The sequence below is a fragment of the Hylobates moloch genome, unplaced genomic scaffold (genome assembly GCF_009828535.3).
Source record: "Hylobates moloch isolate HMO894 unplaced genomic scaffold, HMol_V3 SCAFFOLD_2, whole genome shotgun sequence".
Classification (NCBI taxonomy): Eukaryota; Metazoa; Chordata; class Mammalia; order Primates; family Hylobatidae; genus Hylobates; species Hylobates moloch.
The window spans coordinates 62,684,307-62,690,576 of NW_026652277.1; the positions used below are offsets into that span (position 1 = coordinate 62,684,307).

A 6,270-nucleotide genomic window follows, 5' to 3' on the forward strand; every position below is an offset into this window, starting at 1 on the left:
ATCCTTTAAGTGTAGCTTTGAGTAGATCAGACTTCTTGCAGCCACCCATTTTCAGGGGTCCTCAGATACTTAGGTTCCCTGGCTAATCTAAAGGTATATGAAAGCCACTTAAGTAGTAATTGGAATAAGATAGGGGATTAATATGTTAATTAAATCTGAATATAAGTAGGAGAATTCTGAAACCAAGCAGTGTCAGGTAGGGGTAATTATTCTTTCTGGTTGGCCATATGGTTATGTGACCTCCACACAACCTTCAAGTATTGTCTAACAAGCTGTAATCTAGGCTTAATTTATGCAATAGAAGCTGGGGTTCTTTCTTGTGTGAATCTTAATTCAATTGGCAAGAATGCAAAATATAGAAAAGACTAACAGTGTAAAAGTTATAGCTACAAAAATCCCCTCTGCAAATTCTTCAGCACATGATTGTCCTTAAAAGGCAAGGGCAATTAAAGGAACAGCAACCAGGATGTTTCACTGGAAAGAAAATTTGTGAGTGGCTTCATAGGAAAGAGGTTGGACATGCCATATGAAAAAAGTCATTGGTTTGTTTGGGGCATTCAGACAGAAGAAGTAAAAACTAATTTATCAAGGTATTAAATTACTCTATAAGAAAAACTTTTTAAAGAACAAAAACACCATCTATGCAGATATTCAAGGAGTGGATAGATGACCAGAAGCTGAATTATAGCAGAGGGGATTTTTGTGTAGCCATTGTCATTTATTAAATAAACTCTCTGTAATTCCCCTTTCAACCATAAGATTCTCAGACTGGGTGTTACAGGGATGAGAATTATCTACTGGAAGAGGTTAAGCAACTTACTAAATACAAAGGCACTATTTTCATTAAAGGATTAGACATTAGTATTAGGGAAATGCCCACTATGGGAAGCCTTAGCAGTGGACTCACTCACTATTACATCAAGAAGAGAGGAGAAATAATTTATTTCATGTCTTTTGGCTTAGAGTTTGCAAAAATTAAGCATATTCATACCTTTTAGACAATCATCCTTCTCTGCTGTGAACTGAAAACCGTGATAAATGATCTGACCTTTACCAGGCTCACATATATATCAATACTAAGGAGCAATTTTTAATTTTAAAAAGTCTGTGAGAGACTTTCTAAGAGAATAAACACAAAACGATCCATGAATTCTTATTCCATACTCTATGTCCATGTGCACACATTATTTAGCTTCTACTAATAAGTGAGGACATGTGGTATTTCATTTTCTGTTTCTGAGTTGCTTCACTTAAGAAAATGACCTGAAGTTCATTTTACTTATTCATATTCTTATTTAACTTTTACCCTTAGTGCTAAGGCAAAACTCAATTCTATCAACATGGTGTTTGCTGTTACAAGGTTGCTTTTCTGGTAAAAAAAAAAAAAAAAAAAAAAAAGTCATCTTAATCAGGTTCAATAAAAAGCCAAGTATGCTCATCAGTTTCCTCCAAGTAGGTAGGACTCTAACTGCTTGCTCATCTCCGCTGCAAAAGAAACTGCTGAAATGACTGCTCAGTTTTTTTAGTTTTCCAGCTATTGGTTTCCCCTGGGATCCTTAATATCTTGTCTCACATGTGCATATTTTATGGGTCAGCCAAGGATTTGGGAGAAATATATATACAGATTTCAAGGCTCCTAATTCAGAAGTTCTCACCTTTATGGGACTTTTCCCCTCAACCATTCCCAAACTCTCTCTTTTGATGCCTCAGGCTAAAAAGACTGTGACTTCCTTTTTGAAGTTTGTGCCCTCACACTCTGAAGCTGGGAAATGTCTATAAAGGAAAACACAAATAAATGTTTATCTGACATTTCTCTCAAAAATCAATTTCCTTGAGTTTCTGCCTATATTCTGTCATGTTCAATGCCTTCAAAGTGTTGGTTTTTCATATTTTGTCCAGAGTTTATCCTTATTAGTAACAGAAAGTTTTAGGTCAATATAAGCCTTGTCATTACCAAAAGATGCAAGTCTATATTCTGAAAGTTTTCTCTCATAAGTATCTCTTCAATCTCTTTCTCTTTATCTTCATTGTCACTACTCTCCTAAAGGTCATCCTCATTGCTTAGGAGAATCGAGATATACAATGCTTTCATAATTTGTTCTTCTAACAAAAAATGATCCATTCAGAAATGGAAGCCTAATCATGTTCCTCCCTAATCATGTTCCTCCTAATCATGTTCCTCCCTTCATTAAAACCATTCAATACCTTGCAATTGGTCTCCGTTTAAATTTCAAACTCTTTTATTTGGCTTAAAAGGTCCATAATCACTTGGTCCTGGTGATAAATGGTCTGCCATTTACCTTCATTGAGGATTACACTCTAGCCAAAGTAAACTCCTTTATACTCCATGGAATATGCCTTGTACCTGTGGTCTCCAAAATTTCATACTCTGTTCTCTCTGTCTGGAACATTGCTCTGGATCCTCTTAATTTGGCTGATGTCTTATTGACTTTTACATCTTTAGTTTTGTGTATTTCTATAGTACTGAACTTCCTGAGTCATTTCACATATAAATTCTATTGTTATTTTTGTTTAATTTGTCTAAGAAGCTTTATAGCCTCTTATGGCTCTAGGAAGGCATGGATGATGTCTTCCCTGAATACTGTATTACAGACCTATGCCTACTGCCTGGCATATAATTAAAACACAATAAATGGTTAACGAATTAACAAATATAAACTACTTTGGAAACAACCTGATTCTATCTATAATTTCAAAACTTAAATGGCAAGGGTCAACAGCTGGGCAGTCACGTACTAATTTTCCCCAAATCATAAGACATGAAAACTCTACCAAAACATTTTATATATCATATCAAATTTTATTAAGAATTGTGTTGGGAAGCCGGGCCGAGCAGATCACGCAGTCAAGAGATTGAAACCATCCTTGCCAACATGGTGAAACCCTGTCTCTACTAAAAATACAAAAATTAGCTGGGCATAGTGGCGCATGCCTCTAGTCCCAGCTACTCGGGAGGGTGAGGCAGGAGAATCACTTGAACCCAGGAGGCGGAGGCTGCAGTGAGCCAAGATCGCACCACTGTACTCCCGCCTGATGACACAGCGAGACTTCATCTAAAAAAAAAAAAAAAAAAAACAAATTTGGGTTGATTTCAAAACTTCACTTGTCTCAATCAAAAATATATGGTTATTATTTAAAATATATGGTTATTATTTAAAGCATATAAAACTAAAATATATGGTTATTATTTTAAAATATATGGTTTTTAAAATATATGGTTATTATTTAAAGCATATAAAACCAAAAGACTATGTTGTAAACCAGTCTTTTGTTTAAACATATTTGAAACCTCTCTTTTATTATAAAAATTGTTTTTAAAATAACAGCTAATGAAATTATTTAAAATTTTTGCCATCCCACTGTGATTCACTAAGTGGACTTTTCCCTAATTCATTTCATGTTCTGTGTGTTGTGGTTAAGAACTGACTAATTCTGAATTCCAGTTACACAGTTTAGAGATTTGTAATCTTAAATACCTAACTTTCTAAGCACATTTTCTTCACCTGTAAAATGGAGTAATTTTATAGTTTATCCTAGGTACGTCTATGGTGAATGTGTGTGCATGAACACATACACTTGTTTGTTGTTTCATACTTCTTGGTTTCATAAGCATTTTGACAATGTTACCTTAAATAATGTATAGCTAACAGGTCATTGTTTAATTATAGGCATCCCTTAGGATTTAGTATATTTAGAATCTTTGTTAAATGCAAAAAAACTTCTTATACTTTGATAATTCAAAGATAAAAATAATGGGACAAAAACTTAAAAGTTTGGACAATTAATGTCGTGAAGATCAGATATATATCCAAAGGAGAATAACAGTTCGTACTTTTGATATCAACATACTGCCATATAGAAAGCATCATTTTTGTTTAAATTGTTAGAGCTATGTGGCAAATAGGAAAACATGTTACTCTCATTTTAATGTGGAAAAAACTAAATGAATGGCCAGGCACGGTGGCTCACACCTATAATCCCAGCACTTTGGGAGGCCAAGGCGGTTGGATCATGAGGTCAAGAGTTCAAGACCAGCCTGGCCAAGATGGTGAAACCCCATCTCTACTAAAAATACAAAAATTAGCTGGGCATGGTGGTGAGCACCTGTAATACCAGCTATTTGGGAAGCTGAGACAGAGAATTGCTTAATACCAGTAGGCAGAGGGGTTGTAGTGAGCCGAGATGGTGCCACTGCACTCCAGCCTAGGCGACAGAGCAAGGAGACTCCTTCTAAAAAAATAAATAAATAAAATAAAATAAAAAAGGAAAAAAACTAAATGATTGCAAAAGGTTAAGAGAGATTTGTCCAAGTTAAATCAACTAGTGAGTAGATGGGCATGATTCAGATGCATATGCATGACTCTACAGAGCTCTTTCTTAAACTATACAAAAGAAGCTTGCAACTGGGAAAAATGTCTACTCAGTGGAGTCACGAGAAGACTGTCGACAGAGCTCTGTATAATACAGACATGGCACCAGTACAATAAACCAAGTTTTATATCAAAATACTTATGTTCTAGTCAAACATTATACAAAATATATATGATAGTGTATAGAAGAGGGTCTTTAATTTTTGGTGGATTTATATTTAAAGCAATATTAGTTTTAAATGGAGAAATTATATATTTTGCAAAGAGAAAGGGAAGTTTAGGAAAAGGTTACATAGGCTATTTGTAATACATGCAAAATATAGCCCTTTCTATCACTTAAGCCGTATGAGGTATATAAAATTATTAATAAAACTTGATACACATTCAAATTATACTGGTAAAATCCGGTGTTATGAGTGTGGGGGACAGTTAATAAGCAGGGCTTCTCAACTGTTGCCCTTCAGGCTTCAAGCTATGGTACAAATGATAAAAAAGCACCAAGAAATGTCCAAGGCAGATACTGAGGAGCTTAAATCCTTCACTCAATATTTATGAAGAACATAGTTGGAGTCGATGTAAGCCGAGCCCATTTCAGTGAGCAGTACGGTGGACATAGGGCTGTCTGGCTGTGGCTCTGGGCATGAGAACTCTGCAACTACTTCCCTTTTTAAGCTGGGGCCAAGTATGCCCTGGAGATTTGGGAATTGGCACCTCCTCAGATTCTACAACATTGACACACAGGGTTCTAATTATTTTGCAGGAATTCACAGACACTAAGTTGACTTTTAGTTCAACAAATAATGTTAGGAGAGGCTTTAATGAGAATTCATGGATTAATTTGTACTTATTCTTTTAGAAAGTCTCTCATAAACTTCTTAAAATTAAAAATTGCTCCTTAGTATTGACATATATGCAAACCTGATAAAGTTCAGATCATTTATCAGGATTTCCAATTCACAGCAGAGAAGGAGGATTGCCTAAAAGATATGTATGTGTTGAATTTTTGCAAAATCTATAGGCCAAAAGACGTGAAGTAAAATATTTCTGCTCTCTTATTGATGTAATAGTGAGTGAGTCCACTGCTAAGGCTTCCCACAGTGGGCATTTCCCTAATGCTAATGTCTAATCCTTTAATGATAATGGTGCCTTTGTATTTAGTAAGTTGCTTAACCTCTTCCAGTAGATAATTCTCATCCCTGTAAAACCCAGTCTGAGAATCTTATGGTTGAAAGGGGAATTACAGAGAGTTTATTTAATAAATGACAATGGCTACACAAAAATCCCCTCTGCTATAATTCAGCCTCTGGTCCTCTATCCACTCCTTGAATATCTGCATAGATGGTGTTTTTGTTCTTTAAGAAGTTTTTCTTATAGAGTAATTTAATACCTTGATAAATTAGTTTTTACTTCTTCTGTCTGAATACCCCAAATAAACCTATGACTTTTTTCATATGGCATGTCCAACCTCTTTCCTATGAAGCCACTCACAAATTTTCTTTCCAGTAAAACATCCTGGTTGCTGTTCCTTTAATTGCCCTTGCCTTTTAAGGACAATCATGTGCTGAAGAATTTGCAGAGGGGATTTTTGTAGCTATAACTTTTACACTGTTAGTCTTTTCTATATTTTGCATTCTTGCCAATTGAATTAAGATTCACACAAGAAAGAACCCCAGCTTCTATTGCATAAATTAAGCCTAGATTACAGCTTGTTAGACAATACTTGAAGGTTGTGTGGAGGTCACATAACCATATGGCCAACCAGAAAGAATAATTACCCCTACCTGACACTGCTTGGTTTCAGAATTCTCCTACTTATATTCAGATTTAATTAACATATTAATCCCCTATCTTATTCCAATTACTACTTAAGTGGCTTTCA

At 35.1% G+C, this 6,270-nt stretch overlaps 1 protein-coding gene across 1 annotated transcript in view; it reads left to right on the plus strand.

Moving 5' to 3' along the window:
- LOC116476531 (UDP-glucuronosyltransferase 2B19) overlaps nucleotides 1-6,270 on the plus strand; it is a 34,576-nt gene that overhangs the window by 2,635 nt on the left and 25,671 nt on the right. The gene's annotated exons all lie outside the window — the stretch shown is intronic.